Source organism: Lissotriton helveticus, chromosome 1_1 (genome assembly GCF_964261635.1).
Source record: "Lissotriton helveticus chromosome 1_1, aLisHel1.1, whole genome shotgun sequence".
Classification (NCBI taxonomy): domain Eukaryota; kingdom Metazoa; phylum Chordata; class Amphibia; order Caudata; family Salamandridae; genus Lissotriton; species Lissotriton helveticus.
Window position 1 is genome coordinate 1,691,816,177 of NC_136057.1, and position 27,564 is coordinate 1,691,843,740.

Below are 27,564 nucleotides of genomic sequence, written 5' to 3' on the forward strand. Positions count from 1 at the left end.
TCAACTCCAACTCCACCCTCCAACTCCATCCTCCAACTCCAACTCCACCCTCCAACTCCACCCTCCAAATCCATCCTCCAACTCCACCCTCCAACTCCAACCTCCAACTCCACCCTTCAATTCCACCCTCCAACTCCACCCTCCAACTCTATCCTCCAACTCCAACTCCATCCTCTAACTCCAACTCCACCCTCCAACTCCACCCTCCAACTCCAACTCCACCCTCCAACTCCACTTGCCAACTCCAACTCCAACTGCACCCTTCAACTCCACCTTCCAACTCCACCCTCCATCTCCACTCTCCAACTCCAACTCTAACCTCCAACTCCATCCTCTACCCTCCAACCCACCCTCCACCCTCTAACTCCACCCACCAACTCCACCCTTTAACTCCACCCTCCAACTCCAACTCCACCCTCCAACTTCACACTCCAACTCCAACTCCACCCTCCAACTCCACTCTCCAACTCTAACTCCACCATCCAACTCCAACTCCACCCTCCAACTTCACACTCCAACTCCAACTCCACCCTCCAACTCCACTCTCCAACTCTAACTCCACCATCCAACTCCAACTCCACCCTCCAACTCCACCCTCCAACTCCAACTCCACCCTCCAACTCCAACCTCCAACTACACCCTCCAACTACACCCTCACATCCACCTTCCAACTCCACCATCCAACTCCACCCTCCAACTACAACTCCACCCTCCAACTCCACCTCCACCCTCTAACTCCAACTCCACCCTCCAACTCCAACTCCACCCTCCAACTCTGCCCTACAACTCCAACTCTACCCTCCAACTCTAACTCCACCCTCCAAATCCACCTTTCATCTCCACCCTTCAACTCCACCCTCCAATTCCAACTCCACCCTCCAACTCCACCCTCCAACTCCAGCCTCTAACTCCACCCTCCAACTCCACCCTCCATCTCCAACTCCACCCTCCAACTCCACCCTCCAACTCCAACCTCCAACTCCACCCTTCAATTCCACCCTCCAACTCCACCCTCCAACTCTATCCTCCAACTCCACCCTCTAACTCCAACTCCACCCTCCAACTCCACCCTCCAACTCAAACTGCAACTCCACCCTCCAACTCCACCCGCCAACTCCAACTCCACCCTCCAACTCCAACTGCACCCTTCAACTCCACCTTCCAACTCCACCCTCCATCTCCACCCTCCAACTACACCATCCAACTCCAACTCTAACCTCCAACTCCAACCTCCACCCTCCAACTCCACCCGCCAACTCTAACTCCACCCTCCAACTCCAACTGCACCCTTCAACTCCACCTTCCAACTCCACCCTCCATCTCCACCCTCCAACTACACCCTCCAACTCCAACTCTAACCTCCAACTCCAACCTCCACCCTTCCACCCACCCTCCACCCTCTAACTCCACCCTCCAACTCCACCCTTTAACTCCACCCTCCAACTCCAACTCCACCCTCCAACTCCAAGCTCTAACTCCAACTCCACCCTCCAACTCCACTCTCCAACTCTAACTCTACCATCCAACTCCAACTCCACCCTCCAACTCCAACTCCACCCTCCAACTCTAACTCCACCCTCCAATTCCACCCTCCAACTCCACCCTCCAACTCCACCTTCCAACTCCAACTCCACCCTCCAACTCCACCTCCACCCTCCAACTCCAACTCCAACTCCACCCTCCAACTTCACCCTCCAACTCCAACTCCACCCTCCAACTCCACCCTCCAACTACACCCTCCAACTCCAACTCCACCAACTCCACACTCCAACTCCACCCTCCAAATCCACCCTCCAACTCCACCCTCCAACTCCAACCTCCAACTCCACCCTTCAATTCCACCCTCCAACTCCACCCTCCAACTCTATCCTCCAACTCCATCCTCTAACTCCAACTCCACCCTCCAACTCCACCCTCCAACTCCAACTCCACCCTCCAACTCCACTTGCCAACTCCAACTCCAACTGCACCCTTCAACTTCACCTTCCAACTCCACCCTCCATCTCCACCCTCCAACTCCAACTCTAACCTCCAACTCCATCCTCTACCCTCCAACCCACCCTCCACCCTCTAACTCCACCCACCAACTCCACCCTTTAACTCCACCCTCCAACTCCAACTCCACCCTCCAACTTCACACTCCAACTCCAACTCCACCCTCCAACTCCACTCTCCAACTCTAACTCCACCATCCAACTCCAACTCCACCCTCCAACTCCACCTCCACCCTCCAACTCCAACTCCACCCTCCAACTTCACCCTCCAACTCCAACTCCACCCTCCAACTCCACCCTCCAACTACACCCTCCAACTCCAACTCCACCAACTCCACACTCCAACTCCACCCTCCAAATCCACCCTCCAACTCCACCCTCCAACTCCAACCTCCAACTCCACCCTTCAATTCCACCCTCCAACTCCACCCTCCAACTCTATCCTCCAACTCCACCCTCCAACTCTATCCTCCAACTCCAACTCCATCCTCTAACTCCAACTCCACCCTCCAACTCCACCCTCCAACTCCAACTCCACCCTCCAACTCCAACTCCACCCTCCAACTCCACTTGCCAACTCAACTCCAACTGCACCCTTCAACTTCACCTTCCAACTCCACCCTCCATCTCCACCCTCCAACTCCAACTCTAACCTCCAACTCCATCCTGTACCCTCCAACCCACCCTCCACCCTCTAACTCCACCCACCAACTCCACCCTTTAACTCCACCCTCCAACTCCAACTCCAACTCCACCCTCCAACTTCACACTCCAACTCCAACTCCACCCTCCAACTCCACTCTCCAACTCTAACTCCACCATCCAACTCCAACTCTACCCTCCAACTCCAACTCCACCCTCCAACTCCAACTCCACCCTCCAACTTCACCCTCCAACTACACCCTCCAACTACACCCTCTAACTCCACCTTCCAACTCCACCATCCAACTCCACCCTCCAACTACAACTCCACCCTCCAACTCCATCTCCACCCTCTAACTCCAACTCCACCCTCCAACTCCAACTCCACCCTCCAACTCTGCCCTACAACTCCAACTCTACCCTCCAACTCTAACTCACCCTCCAAATCCACCTTTCATCTCCACCCTTCAACTCCACCCTCCAATTCCAACTCCACCCTCCAACTCCACCCTCCAACTCCAGCCTCCAACTCCACCCTCCAACTCCACCCTCCAACTCCACCCTCCAACTCCAACCTCCAACTCCACCCTTCAATTCCACCCTCCAACTCCACCCTCCAACTCTATCCTCCAACTCCAACTCCACCCTCTAACTCCAACTCCACCCTCCAACTCCACCCTCCAACTCTCCAACTCAAACTGCAACTCCACCCTCCAACTCCACCCGCCAACTCCAACTCCACCCTCCAACTCCAACTGCACCCTTCAACTCCACCTTCCAACTCCACCCCCCATCTCCACCCTCCAACTACACCATCCAACTCCAACTCTAACCTCCAACTCCAACCTCCACCCTCCAACTCCACCCGCCAACTCTAACTCCACCCTCCAACTCCAACTGCACCCTTCAACTCCACCTTCCAACTCCACCCTCCATCTCCACCCTCCAACTACACCCTCCAACTCCAACTCTAACCTCCAACTCCAACCTCCACCCTTCCACCCACCCTCCACCCTCTAACTCCACCCTCCAACTCCACCCTTTAACTCCACCCTCCAACTCCAACTCCACCCTCCAACTCCAAGCTCTAACTCCAACTCCACCCTCCAACTCCACTCTCCAACTCTAACTCCACCATCCAACTCCAACTCCACCCTCCAATTCCAACTCCACCCTCCAACTCTAACTCCACCCTACAACTCCGCCCTACAACTCCAACTCCACCCTCCAACTCCATCCTCCAACTCCACCCTACAACTCCACCCTCCAACTCCACCCTCCAACTCCACCTTCCAACTCCAACTCCACCTCCACCCTCCAACTCCAACTCCACCCTCCAACTTCACCCTCCAACTCCAACTCCACCCTCCAACTCCACCCTCCAACTACACCCTCCAACTCCAACTCCACCAACTCCACACTCCAACTCCACCCTTCAACTCCAACTCCACCCTCCAACTCCAACTCCACCTGCCAACTCCACCCTCCAACTCCACCCTCCAACTCCACCCTCCAACTTTACCCCCAAACTCCAACTCTAACTCCACCCTCCAACTCCAACCGCCAACTCCAACTCCACCCTCTAACTCCAACTCCACTGCCAATTCCACCCTCCAACTCCACCCTCCAACGCCAACTCCACCCTCCAACTCCAACCTCCACCCTCCAACCCACCCTCCAACTCCAACTCCAGCCGCCAACTCCAACTCTACCCTCCAACTCCAACTGCACCCTTCAACTCTACCCTCCAACTCCACCCTCCAACTTCAACTCCACCCTCCAACTCCATCTCCACCCTCCAACTCCAACTCCACCCTCCAACTTTAACTCCAACTTCCAACTCCAACTTCACCCTCCAACTCCACCCTCCAACTCCAACTCCACCCTCCAACTCCACCCTCCAACTCCACCCTCCAACTCCACCCTCCAACTCCAATTCCACCCTCCAACTCCTCCTCTACCCTCCAACTCCAACTCCACCCTCCAACGCCAAACCCACCCTCGAGCTCCAACTCCACCCTCCAACTCTGCCCTACAACTCCAACTCCAACTCCACCCTCCAATTCCAACTCCACCTGCCAACTCCAACTCTACCCTCCAACTCCACCCTCCAACTCCACCCTCCAACTCTACCCTCCAACTCCAACTCCACCCTCCAACTCCAACTCCACCCGCCAACTCCAACTCCACCCTCCAACTCCAACTGCACCCTTCAACTCCACCCTCCAACTCCACACTCCAACTCTACCCTCCAACTCCAACTCCACCCTCCAACTCCACCCTCCAACTCCACCCTCCAACTCTACCCTCCAACTCCAACTCCACCCTCCAACTCCAACTCCACCCGCCAACTCCAACTCCACCCTCCAACTCCAACTGCACCCTTCAACTCCACCCTCCAACTCCACACTTACACTCTACCCTCCAACTCCACCCTCCAGCTCCAACTCCACCCTCCAACTCTGCCCTACAACTCCACCCTCCAATTTCAACTCCACCCTCCAACTCTACCCTCCAACTCCACCCTCCAAATCCACCCTCCAACTCTACCCTCCAACTCCACCCTCCAACTCCAACCTCCAACTCCAACTCCAACTTCACCCTCCAACTCCACCTGCCAACTCCAACTCCACCCTCCAACTCCACCCTCCAACTCCACCCTCCAACTACACCCTCCAACTCCACCCTCCAACTCCACCCTTCAACTCCAACTCCACCCTCCAACTCCAACTCCACCCTCCAACTACACCGTCCAATTCCACCCTCCAACTACACCCTCCGACTCCAACTCCACCCTCCAACTCCACCCGCCAACTCCAACTCCAACTGCACCCTTCAACTCCACCTTCCAACTCCACCCTCCATCTCCTCCCTCCAACTACACCCTCATACTCAAACTCTAACCTCCAACTCCAACCTCCACCCTCCAACCCACCCTCCACCCTCTAACTCCACCCACCAACTCCATCCTCCAACTCCACCCTCCAACTTCACCCTCCAACTCCAACTCCACCCTCCAACTTCAACTCCACCCTCGAACTCCACCCTCCAACTCCACCCTCCAACTCTACCCTTCAACTCCAACTCTACCCTCCAACTCCAACTCCACCCTCCAACTACACCGTCCAATTCCACCCTCCAACTACACCCTCTGACTCAAACTCCACCCTCCAAATCCACCCACCAACTCCAACTCCAACTGCACCCTTCAACTCCACCCTCCAACTCCAACTCCACCCTCCAACTCCACACTCCAACTCCAACTCCACCCTCCAACTCCACCCTCCAACTCCACCCTCCAACTCCAACTACACCCTCCAACTCCAACTCTACCAGCTCCACCCTCCAACTCCACCCTCCAACTCCAACTCCACCTTCCAACTCCAACTCCACCCTCCAACTCCAACCTCCAACTCCAACTCCAACTCCACCCTCCAACTCCACCCTCGAACTCCAATTCCACCCTCCAACTCCACCCTCCAACTCCACCCTCCAACTCCAACTCTAACTCTACCCTCCAACTCCAACTGCACCCTTCAACTCCACCTTCCAACTCCACCCTCCATCTCCACCCTCCAACTACACCCTCCAACTCCAACTCTAACCTCCAACTCCAACCTCCACCCTTCCACCCACCCTCCACCCTCTAACTCCACCCTCCAACTCCACCCTTTAACTCCACCCTCCAACTCCAAGCTCTAACTCCAACTCCACCCTCCAACTCAACTCTCCAACTCTAACTCCACCATCCAACTCCAACTCCACCCTCCAACTCTACCCTCCAACTCTAACTCCACCCTCCAACTCCGCCCTACAACTCCAACTCCACCCTCCAACTCCATCCTCCAACTCCACCCTCCAACTCCACCCTCCAACTCCACCCTCTAACTCCACCTTCCAACTCCAACTCCACCCTCCAACTCCACCTCCACCCTCCAACTCCAACTCCACCCTCCAACTTCACCCTCCAACTCCAACTCCACCCTCCAACTCCACCCTCCAACTACACCCTCCAACTCCAACTCCACCAACTCCACACTCCAACTCCACCCTCCAACTCCAACTCCACCCTCCAACTCCAACTCCACCTGCCAACTCCACCCTCCAACTCCAACTCCACACTCCAACTTCACCCTCCAACTCCAACTCCACCCTCCAACTCCACCCTCCAACTACACCCTCCAACTCCAACTCCACCAACTCCACACTCCAACTCCACCCTCCAACTCCAACTTCACCCGCCAACTCCAACTCCACCCTCCAACTCCACCTGCCAACTCCACCCTCCAACTCCACCCTCCAACACCAACTCCACCCTCCAACTCCAACCTCCACCCTCCAACCCACCCTCCAACTTCAACTCCACCCGCCAACTCCAACTCTACCCTCCAACTCCAACTGCACCCTTCAACTCTACCCTCTAACTCCACCCTCCAACTTCAACTCCACCCTCCAACTCCAACTCCACCCTCCAACTCCAACTCCACCCTCCAACTTCAACTCCACCTTCCAACTCCAACTTCACCCTCCAACTCCACCCTCCAACTCCAACTCCACCCTCCAACTCCACCCTCCAACCCCACCCTCCAACTCCAACTCAACCCTCCAACTCCAACTCCACCCTCCAACTCCACGCTCCAACTCCAACTGCACCCTCCAACTCCACCTCCACCCTCCAACTCCATCTCCACCCTCCAACTCTAACTCCACCCTCCAACTGCGCTCTACAACTCCAACTCCACCCTCCAACTCCAACTCCACCCTCCAACTCCATCCTCCAACTCCAACTGCACCCTCCAACTCCACCTCCACCCTCCAACTCCAACTCCAACCTCCAACTCTAACTCCACCCTCCAACTCCGCTCTACAACTCCAACTCCACCCTCCAACTCCAACTCCACCCTCCAACTCCATCCTCCAACTCCACCCTCCAACTTCACACTCCAACTCCAACTCCACCCTCCAACTTCAACTCCACCCTCAAACTCCACCCTCCAACTCCACCCTCCAACTCCACCCTTCAACTCCAACTCCACCCTCCAACTCCAACTCCACCCTCCAACTACACCATCCAATTCCACCCTCCAACTACACCCTCCGACTCCACCTCCACCCTCCAACTCCACCCGCCAACTCCAACTCCAACTGCACCCTTCAACTCCACCTTCCAACTCCACCCTCCATCTCCTCCCTCCAACTACACCCTCATACTCAAACTCTAACCTCCAACTCCTACCTCCACCCTCCAACCCACCCTCCACCCTCTAACTCCACCCACCAACTCCATCCTCCAACTCCACCCTCCAACTTCACCCTCCAACTCCAACTCCACCCTCCAACTTCAACTCCACCCTCCAACTCCACCCTCCAACTCCACCCTCCAACTCCACCCTTCAACTCCAACTCCACCCTCCAACTCCAACTCCACCCTCCAACTACACCGTCCAATTCCACCCTCCAACTACACCCTCCGTCTCAAACTCCACCCTCCAACTCCACCCACCAACTCCAACTCCAACTGCACCCTTCAACTCCACCCTCCAACTCCAACTCCACCCTCCAACTCCACACTCCAACTCCAACTCCACCCTCCAACTCCACCCTCCAACTCCACCCTCCAACTCCAACTACACCCTCCAACTCCAACTCCACCAGCTCCACCCTCCAACTCCACCCTCCAACTCCAACTCCACCCTGCAACTCCACCTTCCAACTCCAACTCCAACCTCCAACTCCAACTCCACCCTCCAACTCCACCCTCCAACTCCAATTCCACCCTCCAACTCCACCCTCCAACTCCACCCTCCAACTCCAACTCTAACTCCACCCTCCAACTCCAACTGCACCCTTCAACTCCACCTTCCAACTCCACCCTCCATCTCCACCCTCCAACTACACCCTCCAACTCCAACTCTAACCTCCAACTCCAACCTCCACCCTTCCACCCACCCTCCACCCTCTAACTCCACCCTCCAACTCCACCCTTTAACTCCACCCTCCAACTCCAAGCTCTAACTCCAACTCCACCCTCCAACTCAACTCTCCAACTCTAACTCCACCATCCAACTCCAACTCCACCCTCCAACTCCAACTCTACCCTCCAACTCTAACTCCACCCTCCAACTCCGCCCTACAACTCCAACTCCACCCTCCAACTCCATCCTCCAACTCCACCCTACAACTCCACCCTCCAACTCCACCCTCTAACTCCACCTTCCAACTCCAACTCCACCCTCCAACTCCACCTCCACCCTCCAACTCCAACTCCACCCTCCAACTTCACCCTCCAACTCCAACTCCACCCTCCAACTACACCCTCCAACTACACCCTCCAACTCCAACTCCACCAACTCCACACTCCAACTCCACCCTCCAACTCCAACTCCACCCTCCAACTCCAACTCCACCTGCCAACTCCACCCTCCAACTCCAACTCCACACTCCAACTTCACCCTCCAACTCCAACTCCACCCTCCAACTCCACCCTCCAACTACACCCTCCAACTCCAACTCCACCAACTCCACACTCCAACTCCACCCTCCAACTCCAACTTCACCCGCCAACTCCAACTCCACCCTCCAACTCCACCTGCCAACTCCACCCTCCAACTCCACCCTCCAACACCAACTCCACCCTCCAACTCCAACCTCCACCCTCCAACCCACCCTCCAACTTCAACTCCACCCGCCAACTCCAACTCTACCCTCCAACTCCAACTGCACCCTTCAACTCTACCCTCCAACTCCACCCTCCAACTTCAACTCCACCCTCCAACTCCAACTCCACCCTCCAACTCCAACTCCACCCTCCAACTTCAACTCCACCTTCCAACTCCAACTTCACCCTCCAACTCCACCCTCCAACTCCAACTCCACCCTCCAACTCCACCCTCCAACCCCACCCTCCAACTCCAACTCAACCCTCCAACTCCAACTCCACCCTCCAACTCCACCCTCCAACTCCAACTGCACCCTCCAACTCCACCTCCACCCTCCAACTCCAACTCCACCCTCCAACTCTAACTCCACCCTCCAACTGCGCTCTACAACTCCAACTCCACCCTCCAACTCCAACTCCACCCTCCAACTCCATCCTCCAACTCCAACTGCACCCTCCAACTCCACCTCCACCCTCCAACTCCAACTCCAACCTCCAACTCTAACTCCACCCTCCAACTCCGCTCTACAACTCCAACTCCACCCTCCAACTCCAACTCCACCCTCCAACTCCATCCTCCAACTCCACCCTCCAACTTCACACTCCAACTCCAACTCCACCCTCCAACTTCAACTCCACCCTCGAACTCCACCCTCGAACTCCACCCTCCAACTCCACCCTTCAACTCCAACTCCACCCTCCAACTCCAACTCCACCCTCCAACTACACCGTCCAATTCCACCCTCCAACTACACCCTCCGACTCCACCTCCACCCTCCAACTCCACCCGCCAACTCCAACTCCAACTGCACCCTTCAACTCCACCTTCCAACTCCACCCTCCATCTCCTCCCTCCAACTACACCCTCATACTCAAACTCTAACCTCCAACTCCTACCTCCACCCTCCAACCCACCCTCCACCCTCTAACTCCACCCACCAACTCCATCCTCCAACTCCACCCTCCAACTTCACCCTCCAACTCCAACTCCACCCTCCAACTTCAACTCCACCCTCGAACTCCACCCTCCAACTCCACCCTCCAACTCCACCCTTCAACTCCAACTCCACCCTCCAACTCCAACTCCACCCTCCAACTACACCGTCCAATTCCACCCTCCAACTACACCCTCCGTCTCAAACTCCACCCTCCAACTCCACCCACCAACTCCAACTCCAACTGCACCCTTCAACTCCACCCTCCAACTCCAACTCCACCCTCCAACTCCACACTCCAACTCCAACTCCACCCTCCAACTCCACCCTCCAACTCCACCCTCCAACTCCAACTACACCCTCCAACTCCAACTCCACCAGCTCCACCCTCCAACTCCACCCTCCAACTCCAACTCCACCCTGCAACTCCACCTTCCAACTCCAACTCCAACCTCCAACTCCAACTCCACCCTCCAACTCCACCCTCCAACTCCAATTCCACCCTCCAACTCCACCCTCCAACTCCACCCTCCAACTCCAACTCTAACTCCACCCTCCAACTCCAACTGCACCCTTCAACTCCACCTTCCAACTCCACCCTCCATCTCCACCCTCCAACTACACCCTCCAACTCCAACTCTAACCTCCAACTCCAACCTCCACCCTTCCACCCACCCTCCACCCTCTAACTCCACCCTTTAACTCCACCCTCCAACTCTAACTCCACCCTCCAACTCCAAGCTCTAACTCCAACTCCACCCTCCAACTCCACTCTCCAACTCTAACTCCACCATCCAACTCCAACTCCACCCTCCAACTCCAACTCCACCCTCCAACTCTAACTCCACCCTCCAACTCCGCCCTACAACTCCAACTCCACCCTCCAACTCCATCCTCCAACTCCACCCTACAACTCCACCCTCCAACTCCACCCTCCAACTCTACCTTCCAACTCCAACTCCACCCTCCAACTCCACCCTTCCAACTCCAACTCCACCCTCCAACTTCTCCCTCCAACTCCAACTCCACCCTCCAACTACACCCTCCAACTACACCCTCCAACTCCAACTCCACCAACTCCACACTCCAACTCCACCCTCCAACTCCAACTCCACCCTCCAACTCCAACTCCACCCTCCAACTCCAACTCCACCTGCCAACTCCACCCTCCAACTCCAACTCCACACTCCAACTTCACCCTCCAACTCCAACTCCACCCTCCAACTCCACCCTCCAACTACACCCTCCAACTCCAACTCCACCAACTCTACACTCCAACTCCACCCTCCAACTCCAACTTCACCCGCCAACTCCAATTCCACCCTCCAACTCTACCTGCCAACTCCACCCTCCAACTCCACCCTCCAACGCCAACTCCACCCTCCAACTCCAACCTCCACCCTCCAACCCACCCTCCAACTTCACCTCCACCCGCCAACTCCAACTCTACCCTCCAACTCCAACTGCACCCTTCAACTCTACCCTCCAACTCCACCCTCCAACTTCAACTCCACCCTCCAACTCCAACTCCACCCTCCAACTCCACCCTCCAACTTCAACTCCACCTTCCAACTCCAACTTCACCCTCCAACTCCACCCTCCAACTCCACCCTCCAACCCCACCCTCCAACTCCAACTCCACCCTCCAACTCCACCTCCACCCTCCAACTCAAACTCCACCCTCCAACTCCAAATCCACCCTCCAGCTCCAACTCCATTTTCCAATTCCGCCCTACAACTCCAACTCCACCCTCCAACTCCAACTCTACCCTCCAACTCCACCCTCCAACTCCACCCTCCAACTCTACCCTCCAACTCCAATTCCAACTCCACCCTCCAACTCCAACTCCACCTGCCAACTCCAACTACACCCTCCAACTCCAACTGCACCCTTCAACTCCACCCTCCAACTACACCCTCCAACTCTACCCTCCAACTCCAACTCCACCCTACAACTCCAACCTCCACCCTCCAACCCACCCTCCAGCCTCCAACTCCACCCTCCAATTCCACCCTTCAACTCCACCCTCCAACTCCACCCTCCAACTCCACCCTCTAACTCCAACTCCACCCTCCAACTCCAACTCCACCTTCCAACTCCAACTTCACCCTCCAACTCTACCCTACAACTCCAACTCCACCCTCCAACTCCAACTCCACCCTCCAACTCCACCCTCCAACTCCAACTCCACCCTCCAACTCCACCCTCCAACTCCACCCTCCAACTCCAACTCCACCCTCCAACTCCACCCTCCAACCCCACCCTCCAACTCCAACTCCACCCTCCAACTCCACCTCCACCCTCCAACTCAAACTCCACCCTCCAACTCCAAATCCACCCTCCAGCTCCAACTCCATTTTCCAATTCCGCCCTACAACTCCAACTCCACCCTCCAACTCCAACTCTACCCTCCAACTCCACCCTCCAACTCCACCCTCCAACTCTACCCTCCAACTCCAATTCCAACTCCACCCTCCAACTCCAACTCCACCTGCCAACTCCAACTACACCCTCCAACTCCAACTGCACCCTTCAACTCCACCCTCCAACTACACCCTCCAACTCTACCCTCCAACTCCAACTCCACCCTACAACTCCGACCTCCACCCTCCAACCCACCCTCCAGCCTCCAACTCCACCCTCCAATTCCACCCTTCAACTCCACCCTCCAACTCCACCCTCCAACTCCACCCTCTAACTCCAACTCCACCCTCCAACTCCAACTCCACCTTCCAACTCCAACTTCACCCTCCAACTCTACCCTACAACTCCAACTCCACCCTCCAACTCCAACTCCACCCTCCAACTCCACCCTCCAACTCCACCCTCCAACTCCAACTCCACCCTCCAACTCCACCCTCCAACTCTACCCTCCAATTCCACCCTTCAACTCCAACCTCCAACTCCAACTCCAACTTCACCCTCCAACTCTACCCGCCAACTCCAACTCCAAATCCACCCTCCAACTCTAACTCCACCCTCCAACTCCACCCTCCAACTACACCCTCCAACTCCACCTCCCAACTCCACCCTCCAACTCCACCCTCCAACTACAACTCCACCCTACAACTCCACCTCCACCCTCTAACTCCACCCTCTAACTCCAACTCCAACTCCACCCTCCAACTCTGCCCTACAACTCCAACTCCACCCTCCAAATCTAACGCCACCCTCCAACTCCACCTTCCAACTCCACCCTCCAACTCCACTCACCAACTCCAACTCCAACTGCACCCTTCAACTCCACCTTCCAACTCCACCCTCCATCTCCACCCTCCAACTCCAACTCTAACCTCCAACTCCATCCTCCTCCCTCCAACCCACCCTACACCCACTAACTCCACCCACCAACTCCACCCTGTAACTCCACCCTCCAACTCCAACTCCACCCTCCAACTTCACACTCCAACTCCAACTCCACCCTCCAACTCCACTCTCCAACTCTAACTCCACCATCCATCTCCAACTCCAACTCCACCCTCCAACTCCAACTCCACCCTCCAACTCCACCCTCCAACTACAACTTCACCCTCCAACTCCACCTCCACCCTCTAACTCCAACTCCACCCTCCAACTCCAACTCCACCCTCCAACTCTGCCCTACAACTCCAACTCTACCCTCCAACTCTAACTCCACCCTCCAACTCCACCTTTCAACTCCACCCTCCAACTCCACCCTCCAATTCCAACTCCACCCTCCAACTCCAACTCCACCCTCCAACTCCAGCCTCCAACTCCAACTCCACCCTCCAACTCTACCCTCCAACTCCAACTCCACCGTCCAACTCCACCCTCCAACTCCAACCTCCAACTCCACCCTTCAATTCCACCCTCCAACTCCACCCTCCAACTCTATTCTCCAACTCTAACTCCAACTCCACCCTCCAACTGCACCCTTCAACTCCAACTGCAACTCCACCCTCCAACTCCACCCGCCAACTCCAACTCCACCCTCCAACTCCAACCTCACCCTTCAACTCCACCTTCCAACTCCACCCTCCATCTCCACCCTCCAACTACACCATCCAACTCCAACTCTAACCTCCAACTCCAACCTCCACCCTCCAACCCACACTCCACCCTCCAACTCCACCCACCAACTCCACCCTTCAACTCCACCCTCCAACTCCAACTCCACCCTCCAACTCCACACTCCAACTCCAACTCCACCCTTCAACTCCACTCTCCAACTCTAACTCCACCATCCAACTCCAACTCCACCCTCCAACTCCACCCTCCAACTCCACCCTCTAACTCCACCTTCCAACTCCAACTCCACCCTCCAACTCCAACTCCACCCTCCAACTCAAACTCCACCCTCCAACTTCACCCTCCACTCTCCAACTCTACCTTCCAACTCCACCCTCCAACTACACCCTCCAATTCCAACTCCACCCTCCAACTCTAACTCCACCCTCCAACTCCAGCCTCCAACTCCAGCTCCACCCTCCAACTCCACCCTCCAACTCCACCCTCCAACTCCACCCTCCAACTCCACCCTCCAACTCCACCCTCCAACTCCATCCTCCAACTCTATCCTCCAACTCCACCCTCCAACTCCACCCTCCAACTCCAACTCCACCCTTCAACTCCACCCTCCAACTCCAACACCAACCTCCAACTCCACCCACCAACTCCAACTCCACCCTCCAACTCCAACTCCATCCTCCATCTCCACCCTACAACTCCACCCTCCAACTCCACCCTCCAACTCTACCTTCCAACTCCAACTCCACCCTCCAACTCCACCTCCACCCTCCAACTCCAACTCCACCCTCCAACTTCACCCTCCAACTCCAACTCCACCCTCCAACTCTACCCTCCAACTCCAACTACACCCTCCAACTCCACCTCCACCAACTCCACACTCCAACTCCACCCTCCAACTCCAACTCCACCCTCCAACTCCAACTCTACCTGCCAACTCCACCCTCCAACTCCAACTCCACCCTCCAACTCCACCCTCCAACTCTACCCTCCAACTCCAACTCTAACTCCACCCTCCAACTCCACTTCCACCCGCCAACTCCAACTCCACCCTCCAACTCCAACTGCACCCTTCAACTCCACCCTCCAACTCCACCCTCCAACACCAACTCCACCCTCCAACTCCAACCTCCACCCTCCAACCCACCCTCCACCCTCCAACTCCACCCTCCAATTCCACCCTTCAATTCTACCCTCCAACGCCACCCTCCAACTTCAACTCCACCCTTCAACTCCAACTCCACCCTCCAACTCCAACTCCACCCTCCAACTTCAACTCCACCTTCCAACTCCAACTTCACCCTCCAACTCCACCCTCCAACTCCAACTCCACCCTCCAACTCCACCCTCCAACCACACCCTCCAACTCCAACTCCACCCTCCAACTCCACCTCCACCCTCCAACTCCACCCTCCAAATCCACCCTCCAGCTCCAACTCCATCCTCCAACTCCGCCCTACAACACCAACTCCACCCTCCAACTCAAACTCTACCCTCCAACTCCACCCTCCAACTCCACCCTCCAACTCCAGTCTCCAACTCTAACTCCACCATCCAACTCCAACTCCACCCTCCAACTCCAACTCCACCCTCCAACTCTAACTCCACCCTCCAACTCCGCCCTACAACTCCAACTCCACCCTCCAACTCCATCCTACAACTCCACCCTACAACTCCACCCTCCAACTCCACCCTCCAACTCCACCTTCCAACTCCAACTCTACCCTCCAACTCCACCTCCACCCTCCAACTCCAACTCCACCCTCCAACTTCACCCTCCAACTCCAACTCCACCCTCCAACTCCAACTACACCCTCCAACTCCAACTCCACCAACTCCACACTCCAACTCCACCCTCCAACTCCAACTCCTCCCTCCAACTCCAACTCTACCTGCCAACTCCACCCTCCAACTCCAACTCCACCCTCCAACTCTACCCTCCAACTCTACCCTCCAACTCTAACTCCACCCTCCAACTCCAACTCCACCCGCCAACTCCAACTCCACCCTCCAACTCCAATTGCACCCTTCAACTCCACCCTCCAACTCCACCCTCCAACCCCACCCTCCAACTCCAACTCCACCCTCCAACTCCATCTCCACCCTCCAACTCCAACTCCACCCTCCAACTCCAAATCCACCCTCCAGCTCCAACTCCATCCTCCAACTCCGCCCTACAACTCCAACTCCACCCTCCAACTCCAACTCTACCCTCCAACTCCACCCTCCAACTCCACCCTCCAACTCTACCCTCCAACTCCAATTCCAACTCCACCCTCCAACTCCAACGCCACCTGCCAACTCTAACTACACCCTCCAACTCCAACTGCACCCTTCAACTCCACCCTCCAACTACACCCTCCAACTCTACCCTCCAACTCCAACTCCACCCTCCAACTCCAACCTCCACCCTCCAACCCACCCTCCAGCCTCCAACTCCACCTTCCAATTCCACCCTTCAACTCCACCCTCCAACTCTAACTCCACCCTCCAACTCCAGCCTCCAACTCCAGCTCCACCCTCCAACTCCACCCTCCAACTCCACCCTCCAACTCCACCCTCCAACTCCACCCTCCAACTCCACCCTCCAACTCCATCCTCCAACTCTATCCTCCAACTCCACCCTCCAACTCCACCCTCCAACTCCAACTCCACCCTTCAACTCCACCCTCCAACTCCAACACCAACCTCCAACTCCACCCACCAACTCCAACTCCACCCTCCAACTCCAACTCCATCCTCCATCTCCACCCTACAACTCCACCCTCCAACTCCACCCTCCAACTCTACCTTCCAACTCCAACTCCACCCTCCAACTCCACCTCCACCCTCCAACTCCAACTCCACCCTCCAACTTCACCCTCCAACTCCAACTCCACCCTCCAACTCTACCCTCCAACTCCAACTACACCCTCCAACTCCACCTCCACCAACTCCACACTCCAACTCCACCCTCCAACTCCAACTCCACCCTCCAACTCCAACTCTACCTGCCAACTCCACCCTCCAACTCCAACTCCACCCTCCAACTCCACCCTCCAACTCTACCCTCCAACTCCAACTCTAACTCCACCCTCCAACTCCACTTCCACCCGCCAACTCCAACTCCACCCTCCAACTCCAACTGCACCCTTCAACTCCACCCTCCAACTCCACCCTCCAACACCAACTCCACCCTCCAACTCCAACCTCCACCCTCCAACCCACCCTCCACCCTCCAACTCCACCCTCCAATTCCACCCTTCAATTCTACCCTCCAACGCCACCCTCCAACTTCAACTCCACCCTTCAACTCCAACTCCACCCTCCAACTCCAACTCCACCCTCCAACTTCAACTCCACCTTCCAACTCCAACTTCACCCTCCAACTCCACCCTCCAACTCCAACTCCACCCTCCAACTCCACCCTCCAACCACACCCTCCAACTCCAACTCCACCCTCCAACTCCACCTCCACCCTCCAACTCCACCCTCCAAATCCACCCTCCAGCTCCAACTCCATCCTCCAACTCCGCCCTACAACACCAACTCCACCCTCCAACTCAAACTCTACCCTCCAACTCCACCCTCCAACTCCACCCTCCAACTCCAGTCTCCAACTCTAACTCCACCATCCAACTCCAACTCCACCCTCCAACTCCAACTCCACCCTCCAACTCTAACTCCACCCTCCAACTCCGCCCTACAACTCCAACTCCACCCTCCAACTCCATCCTACAACTCCACCCTACAACTCCACCCTCCAATTCCACCCTCCAACTCCACCTTCCAACTCCAACTCCACCCTCCAACTCCACCTCCACCCTCCAACTCCAACTCCACCCTCCAACTTCACCCTCCAACTCCAACTCCACCCTCCAACTCCACCCTCCAACTCCAACTACACCCTCCAACTCCAACTCCACCAACTCCACACTCCAACTCCACCCTCCAACTCCAACTCCTCCCTCCAACTCCAACTCTACCTGCCAACTCCACCCTCCAACTCCAACTCCACCCTCCAACTCTACCCTCCAACTCTACCCTCATACTCTAACTCCACCCTCCAACTCCAACTCCACCCGCCAACTCCAACTCCACCCTCCAACTCCAATTGCACCCTTCAACTCCACCCTCCAACTCCACCCTCCAACCCCACCCTCCAACTCCAACTCCACCCTCCAACTCCACCTCCACCCTCCAACTCCAACTCCACCCTCCAACTCCAAATCCACCCTCCAGCTCCAACTCCATCCTCCAACTCCGCCCTACAACTCCAACTCCACCCTCCAACTCCAACTCTACCCTCCAACTCCACCCTCCAACTCCACCCTCCAACTCTACCCTCCAACTCCAATTCCAACTCCACCCTCCAACTCCAACGCCACCTGCCAACTCTAACTACACCCTCCAACTCCAACTGCACCCTTCAACTCCACCCTCCAACTACACCCTCCAACTCTACCCTCCAACTCCAACTCCACCCTCCAACTCCAACCTCCACCCTCCAACCCACCCTCCAGCCTCCAACTCCACCTTCCAATTCCACCCTTCAACTCCACCCTCCAACTCCACCCTCCAACTCCAACTCCACCCTCCAACTCCAACTCCACCCTCCAACTCCAACTCCACCTTCCAACTCCACCTTCACGCTCCAACTCTACCCTCCAGCTCCAACTCCACCCTCCAACTCCACATTCCAACTCCACCCTCCAACTCCAACTCCACCCTCCAACTCCACCCATCCAACTCCACCTCCACCCTCCACCCTCCAACTCCAACTCCACCCTCCAGCTCCAACTCCACCCTACAACTACGCCCTACAACTCCAACTCCACCCTCCAACTCCAACTCCACCCTCCAACTCCAACTCCACCCTCCAACTCCACCTCCACCCTCTAACTCCAACTCCACCCTCCAACTACAACTCCACCCTCCAACTCTGCCCTACAACTCCAACTCTACCCTCCAACTCTAACTCCACCCTCCAACTCCACCTTTCAACTCCACCCTCCAACTCCACCCTCCAATTCCAACTCCACCCTCCATCTCCAACTCCAACTCCACCCTCCAACTCCAGCCTCCAACTCCAACTCCACCCTCCAACTCCACCCTCCAACTCCAACTCCACCGTCCAACTCCACCCTCCAACTCCAACCTCCAACTCCACCCTTCAATTCCACCCTCCAACTCCACCCTCCAACTCTATTCTCCAACTCCAACTCCAACTCCACCCTCTAACTCCAACTCCACCCTCCAACTCCACCCTTCAACTCCAACTGCAACTCCACCCTCCAACTCCACCCGCCAACTCCAACTCCACCCTCCAACTCCAACCTCACCCTTCAACTCCACCTTCCAACTCCACCCTCCATCTCCACCCTCCAACTACACCATCCAACTCCAACTCTAACCTCCAACTCCAACCTCCACCCTCCAACCCACACTCCACCCTCCAACTCCACCCACCAACTCCACCCTTCAACTCCACCCTCCAACTCCACCTTCCAACTCCAACTCCACCCTCCAACTCCAACTCCACCCTCCAACTCAAACTCCACCCTCCAACTTCACCCTCCACCCTCCAACTCCACCATCCAACTCCAACTCCACCCTCCAACTCCACCCTCCAACTCCACCCTCTAACTCCACCTTCCAACTCCAACTCCACCCTCCAACTCAAACTCCACCCTCCAACTCAAACTCCACCCTCCAACTTCACCCTCCACCCTCCAACTCTACCTTCCAACTCCACCCTCCAACTACACCCTCCAATTCCAACTCCACCCTCCAACTCTAACTCCACCCTCCAACTCCAGCCTCCAACACCAACTCCACCCTCCAACTCCACCCTCCAACTCCACCCTCCAACTCCACCCTCCAACTCCAACCTCCAACTCCAACCTCCAACTCCACCCTTCAATTCCACCCTCCAACTCCACCCTCCAACTCCATCCTCCAACTCTATCCTCCAACTCCACCCTCCAACTCCACCCTCCAACTCCAACTCCACCCTTCAACTCCACCCTCCAACTCCAACACCAACCTCCAACTCCACCCACCAACTCCAACTCCACCCTCCAACTCCAACTCCATCCTCCATCTCCACCCTACAACTCCACCCTCCAACTCCACCCTCCAACTCTACCTTCCAACTCCAACTCCACCCTCCAACTCCACCTCCACCCTCCAACTCCAACTCCACCCTCCAACTTCACCCTCCAACTCCAACTGCACCCTCCAACTCCACCCTCCAACTCCAACTACACCCTCCAACTCCACCTCCACCAACTCCACACTCCAACTCCACCCTCCAACTCCAACTCCACCCTCCAACTCCAACTCTACCTGCCAACTCCACCCTCCAACTCCAACTCCACCCTCCAACTCCACCCTCCAACTCTACCCTCCAACTCCAACTCTAACTCCACCCTCCAACTCCACTTCCACCCGCCAACTCCAACTCCACCCTCCAACTCCAACTGCACCCTTCAACTCCACCCTCCAACTCCACCCTCCAACACCAACTCCACCCTCCAACTCCAACCTCCACCCTCCAACCCACCCTCTACCCTCCAACTCCACCCTCCAATTCCACCCTTCAATTCTACCCTCCAACGCCACCCTCCAACTTCAACTCCACCCTTCAACTCCAACTCCACCCTCCAACTCCAACTCCACCCTCCAACTTCAACTCCACCTTCCAACTCCAACTTCACCCTCCAACTCCACCCTCCAACTCCAACTCCACCCTCCAACTCCACCCTCCAACCACACCCTCCAACTCCAACTCCACCCTCCACCTCCACCCTCCAACTCCAACTCCACCCTCCAAATCCACCCTCCAGCTCCAACTCCATCCTCCAACTCCGCCCTACAACACCAACTCCACCCTCCAACTCAAACTCTACCCTCCAACTCCACCCTCCAACTCCACCCTCCAACTCCAGTCTCCAACTCTAACTCCACCATCCAACTCCAACTCCACCCTCCAATTCCAACTCCACCCTCCAACTCTAACTCCACCCTCCAACTCCGCCCTACAACTCCAACTCCACCCTCCAACTCCATCCTCCAACTCCACCCTCCAACTCCACCTTCCAACTCCAACTCCACCCTCCAACTCCACCTCCACCCTCCAACTCCAACTCCACCCTCCAACTTCACCCTCCAACTCCAACTCCACCCTCCAACTCCACCCTCCAACTCCAACTACACCCTCCAACTCCAACTCCACCAACTCCACACTCCAACTCCACCCTCCAACTCCAACTCCTCCCTCCAACTCCAACTCTACCTGCCAACTCCACCCTCCAACTCCAACTCCACCCTCCAACTCTACCCTCCAACTCTACCCTCCAACTCTAACTCCACCCTCCAACTCCAACTCCACCCGCCAACTCCAACTCCACCCTCCAACTCCAATTGCACCCTTCAACTCCACCCTCCAACTCCACCCTCCAACCCCACCCTCCAACTCCAACTCCACCCTCCAACACCACCTCCACCCTCCAACTCCAACTCCACCCTCCAACTCCAAATCCACCCTCCAGCTCCAACTCCATCCTCCAACTCCGCCCTACAACTCCAACTCCACCCTCCAACTCCAACTCTACCCTCCAACTCCACCCTCCAACTCCACCCTCCAACTCTACCCTCCAACTCCAATTCCAACTCCACCCTCCAACTCCAACGCCACCTGCCAACTCTAACTACACCCTCCAACTCCAACTGCACCCTTCAACTCCACCCTCCAACTACACCCTCCAACTCTACCCTCCAACTCCAACTCCACCCTCCAACTCCAACCTCCACCCTCCAACCCACCCTCCAGCCTCCAACTCCACCTTCCAATTCCACCCTTCAACTCCACCCTCCAACTCCACCCTCCAACTCCAACTCCACCCTCCAACTCCACCCTCCAACTCCAACTCCACCCTCCAACTCCAACTCCACCTTCCAACTCCACCTTCACGCTCCAACTCTACCCTCCAGCTCCAACTCCACCCTCCAACTCCACATTCCAACTCCACCCTCCAACTCCAACTCCACCCTCCAACTCCACCCCTCCAACTCCACCTCCACCCTCCACCCTCCAACTCCAACTCCACCCTCCAGCTCCAACTCCACCCTACAACTACGCCCTACAACTCCAACTCCACCCTCCAACTCCAACTCCACCCTCCAACTCCACCCTCCAACTCCAACTCCACCCTCCAACTCCACCCTCCAACTCTACCCTCCAACTCCACCCTCCAACTCCAACCTCCAACTCCAACTCCAACTTCACTCTCCAACTCCACCCTCCAACTCCAACTCCACCCTCCAACTCCACCCTCCAACTCCACCCTCCAACTCCAACTCCACCCTTCAACTCCACCCTCCAACTCTACCCTCCAACTCCACCCTCCAACTCCACCCTTCAACTCCACCCTCCAACTACACCCTCCAACTCCAACTGCACCCTTCAACTCCACCCTCCAACTACACCCTCCAACTCTACCCTCCAACCCCAACTCCACCCTCCAACTCCAACCTCCACCCTCCAACCCACCCTCCAGCCTCCAACTCCACCCTCCAATTCCACCCTTCAACTCCACCCTCCAACTCCACCCTCCAACTCCAACTCCACCCTCCAACTCCAACTCCACCCTCCAACTCCAACTCCACCCTCCAACTCCAACTCCACCTTCCAACTCCAACTTCACGCTCCAACTCTACCCTCCAGCTCCAACTCCACCCTTCAACTCCACATTCCAACTCCACCCTCCAACTCCAACTCCACCCTCCAACTCCACCCCTCCAACTCCACCTCCACCCTCCACCCTCCAACTCCAACTCCACCCTCCAGCTCCAACTCCACCCTCCAACTCCGCCCTACAACTCCAACTCCACCCTCCAACTCCAACTCCACCCTCCAACTCCACCCTCCAACTCCAACTCCACCCTCCAACTCCACCCTCCAACTCCACCCTCCAACTCCAACTCCACCCTCCAACTCCACCCTCCAACTCTACCCTCCAACTCCACCCTCCAACTCCAACCTCCAACTCCAACTCCCACTTCACTCTCCAACTCCACCCCCCAACTCCAACTCCAACTCCACCCTCCAACTCTAACTCCACCCTCCAACTCCACCCTCCAACTACACCCTCCAACTACACCCTCCAACTCCACCTTCCAACTCCACCTTCCAACTCCACCCTCCAACTCCACCCTCTAACTCCAAGTCCACCCTCCAACTCCAAGTCCACCCGCCAACTCAGCCATGCAACTCCAACTCCACCCTCCAACTCTAATGCCACTCTCCAACTCCACCTTCCAACTCCACCCTCCAACTCCACCCTCCAATTCCAACTCCACCCTCCAACTCCAACTCCACCCTCCAACTCCAGCCTTCAACTCCAACTCCACCCTCCAACTCCACCCTCCAACTCCAACTCCAACTCCACCCTCCAACTCTACCCTCCAACTCCACCCTCCAACTCCAACCTCCAACACCACCCTTCAATTCCACCCTCCAACTCCACCCTCCAACTCTATCCTCCAACTCCAACTCCATCCTCTAACTCCAACTTCACCCTCCAACTCCACCCTCCAACTCCAACTCCACCCTCCAACTCCACTCGCCAACTCCAACTCCAACTGCACCCTTCAACTCCACCTTCCAACTCCACCCTCCATATCCACCCTCCAACTCCAACTCTAACCTCCAACTCCATCCTCCACCCTCCAACCCACCCTCCACCCTCTAACTCCCCCCACCAACTCCACCCTTCAACTCCGCCCTCCAACTCCAACTCCACCCTCCAACTTCACACTCCAACTCCAACTCCACCCTCCAACTCCACTCTCCAACTCTAACTCCACCCTTATACTCCAACTCCACCCTCCAACTCCAACTCCACCCTCCAACTCCACCCTCCAACTCCACCCTCCAACTACACCCTCCAACTACACCCTCTAACTCCACCTTCCAACTCCACCCTCCAACCTCACCCTCCAACTACAACTCCACCCTCCAAGTTCACCTCCACCCTCTAACTCCAACTCCACCCTCCAACTCCAACTCCACCCTCCAACTCCAACTCCACCCTCCAACTCTGCCCTACAACTCCAACTCGACCCTCCAACTCTAACTCCACCCTCCAACTCCACCTTTCAACTCCACCCTCCAAACTCCACCCTCCAATTCCAACTGCACCCTCCAACTCCACCCTCCAACTCCAGCCTCCAACTCCAACTCCACCCTCCAACTCCAACTCCACCCTCCAACTCCAACCTCCAACTCCACCCTTCAAATCCATCCTCCAACTGTCATGCCTCAAGCCCCCTCCCCAGTGCGCTAGCCCTTTAATTGTGCGCTATATAGGTATTCGTGACCCAGGGAGCGACGCTTCACGTTCTAGCGTCTAGCTCCGTTGGGTTCGTTTCTGTGCCTGACTTCCTGTGCCTGACTTCCGGTTTCTTCTTCGTCCTGGCGTTCTCTCGCTGTGAGAGTGACATCGGCTCTGTGGTTCGGTTTCAGAACCTTTGCGGCCGTCTCTCTTGTGCACAAAGCGCCTCCCCACCGCGCTTGTGCAATTTGACACGTTCCGTGTCTTTTTCCTATTTTGTGCTGCTGTGCAGTGTTCTGGAGTCCCGCCCGGCGGCCGGGTTTGACTCCGCCATCCGGCGGGATCTCCTCTCCCTACCTTTGCCTCCTTGCTGCTCCGCTTGTCAGCCGGGTTTTGCTCCGCTGACGGGCCGGGCATCCTCCCCTTGTTATTGGCCTCATTTCCCGCTCCGCTTGTCAGCCGGGTTTTGCTCCGCTGACGGGCCGGGCACTCCTTCACCTTTCCTTCTTCCTACCACACCAGATTTGCCCCGCTGCCAGCCGGGTTCTGCTCCGTTGGCGGCCGGGTTGCTACAGGTGTGCTGCCCTTAGTTAGTTAGGGCTTTTCTTCATCCCTTCACTCACTAATTACTTTGGGGTAATTCAGCTCTGGTGTTTTCTTCACCTCATTGGACTTGACATCTTGCGTGGACAAGAGAGGAATGGGCTACAGCTACATGTTCCAGAAACACGGTAACAGCGCATTCTTGCGCTGCCCATTGTAATTGGTATTAGTACTACGGTATTGCAGTGTATGATTCCCTGTTTTGTTTGTTGTAGATGTTGTTTCCACTATCCAGGATATGACAACCGAATTCTTATGATTCAATAATCCTTTGGGGTGTGCTTCGTGGCAGTTAAGACTGAAGATCAGAGTGAGCAGTATATCTTGTTCTTCACGCCATATACAAGTATACTTGAGGTCCTTCAACTTATGAAGGTATTGTCTTCTTCACTGCAGCTCCAGTTGTATCCCTGTCCAGAGGTCCTCTCATATCCATTCAGGAACATTCACATACAAGTAGCTAGGTATGAAAGGTTATGTTGTATAATTGGGAATGTGATTGTCCTCTGTAGATGTAAGAATATAACCCTTTGCATTACAGTCTCTCTTGATTGCCAAGCCCACAAGAAGGTTGAGACGACCAGTCTGAAGATCCTCAACACCCACTTGTTACCCCCAACCTTTCCTTGTTTTCTCCCCCTGTTTTCCCCTGTTTTGGCCTCCTGTGCTCTAGTGCTTGATAGAGCCGGAAGGCTGCAGGGGAAGGCTGTGGATTATACTTCGGATTCCTGACGCTCCTGCAGAATCTTCGTGTATCCTTTACACCAACTCCACCCTCCAACTCTATCCTCCAACTCCAACTCCACCCTCTAACTCCAACTCCATCCTCCAACTCCACCCTCCAACTCCAACTCCAACTCCACCCTCCAACTCCACCCGCCAACTCCAACTCCACCCTCCAACTCCAACTGCACCCTTCAAGTCCACCTTCCAACTCCAACCTTCATCTCCACCCTCCAACTACACCATCCAACTCCAACTCTAACCTCCAACTTCAACCTCCACCCTCCAACCCACCCTCCAGCCTCCAACTCCACCCTCCAACTCCAGCCTCCAACTCCAACTCCACCCTCCAACTCCACCCTCCAACTCCAACTCCACCCTCCAACTCCAACCTCCAACTCCACCCTTCAACTCCACCCTCCAACTCCACCCTCCAACTCCACACTCCAACTCCAACTCCACTCTCCAACTCTAACTCCACCATCCAACTCCAACTCCACCCTCCAACTCCACCCTCCAACTCCACCTTCCAACTCCACCCTCTAACTCCAACTCCACCCTCCAATTCCAACTCCACCCTCCAACTCAAACTCCACCCTCCAACTTCACCCTCCAACTCCAGCTCCACCCTCCAACTCCACCCTCCAACTCCAACTACACCCTCCAATTCCAACTCCACCAGCTCCACCCTCCAACTCCACCCTCCAACTCCAACTCCACCCTCCAACTCCAACTCCACCCTCCAACTCCAACTCCACCTTCCAACTCCAACTTCACGCTCCAACTCTACCCTCCAGCTCCAACTCCACCCTCCAACTCCACATTCCAACACCACCCTCCAACTCCAACTCCACCCTCCAACTCCACCCCTCCAACTCTACCTCCACCCTCCACCCTCCAACTCCAACTCCACCCTCCAGCTCCAACTCCACCCTCCAACTCCGCCCTACAACTCCAACTCCACCCTCCAACTCCAACTCCACCCTCCAACTCCACCCTCCAACTCCAACTCCACCCTCCAACTCCACCCTCCAACTCCAACTCCACCCTCCAACTCCACCCTCCAACTCTACCCTCCAACTCCACCCTCCAACTCCAACCTCCAACTCCAACTCCACTCTCCAACTCCACCCCCCAACTCCAACTCCAACTCCACCCTCCAACTCTAACTCCACCCTCCAACTCCACCCTCCAACTATACCCTCCAACTACACCCTCCAACTCCACCTTCCAACTCCACCTTCCAACTCCACCCTCCAACTCCACCCTCCAACTCCAAGTCCACCCTCCAACTCCAAGTCCACCCACCAACTCAGCCCTGCAACTCCAACTCCACCCTCCAACTCTAATGCCACTCTCCAACTCCACCTTCCAACTCCACCCTCCAACTCCACCCTCCAATTCCAACTCCACCCTCCAACTCCAACTCCACCCTCCAACTCCAGCCTTCAACTCCAACTCCACCCTCCAACTCCACCCTCCAACTCCAACTCCAACTCCACCCTCCAACTCTACCCTCCAACTCCACCCTCCAACTCCAACCTCCAACACCACCCTTCAATTCCACCCTCCAACTCTATCCTCCAACTCCAACTCCATCCTCTAACTCCAACTTCACCCTCCAACTCCACCCTCCAACTCCAACTCCACCCTCCAACTCCACTCGCCAACTCCAACTCCAACTGCACCCTTCAACTCCACCTTC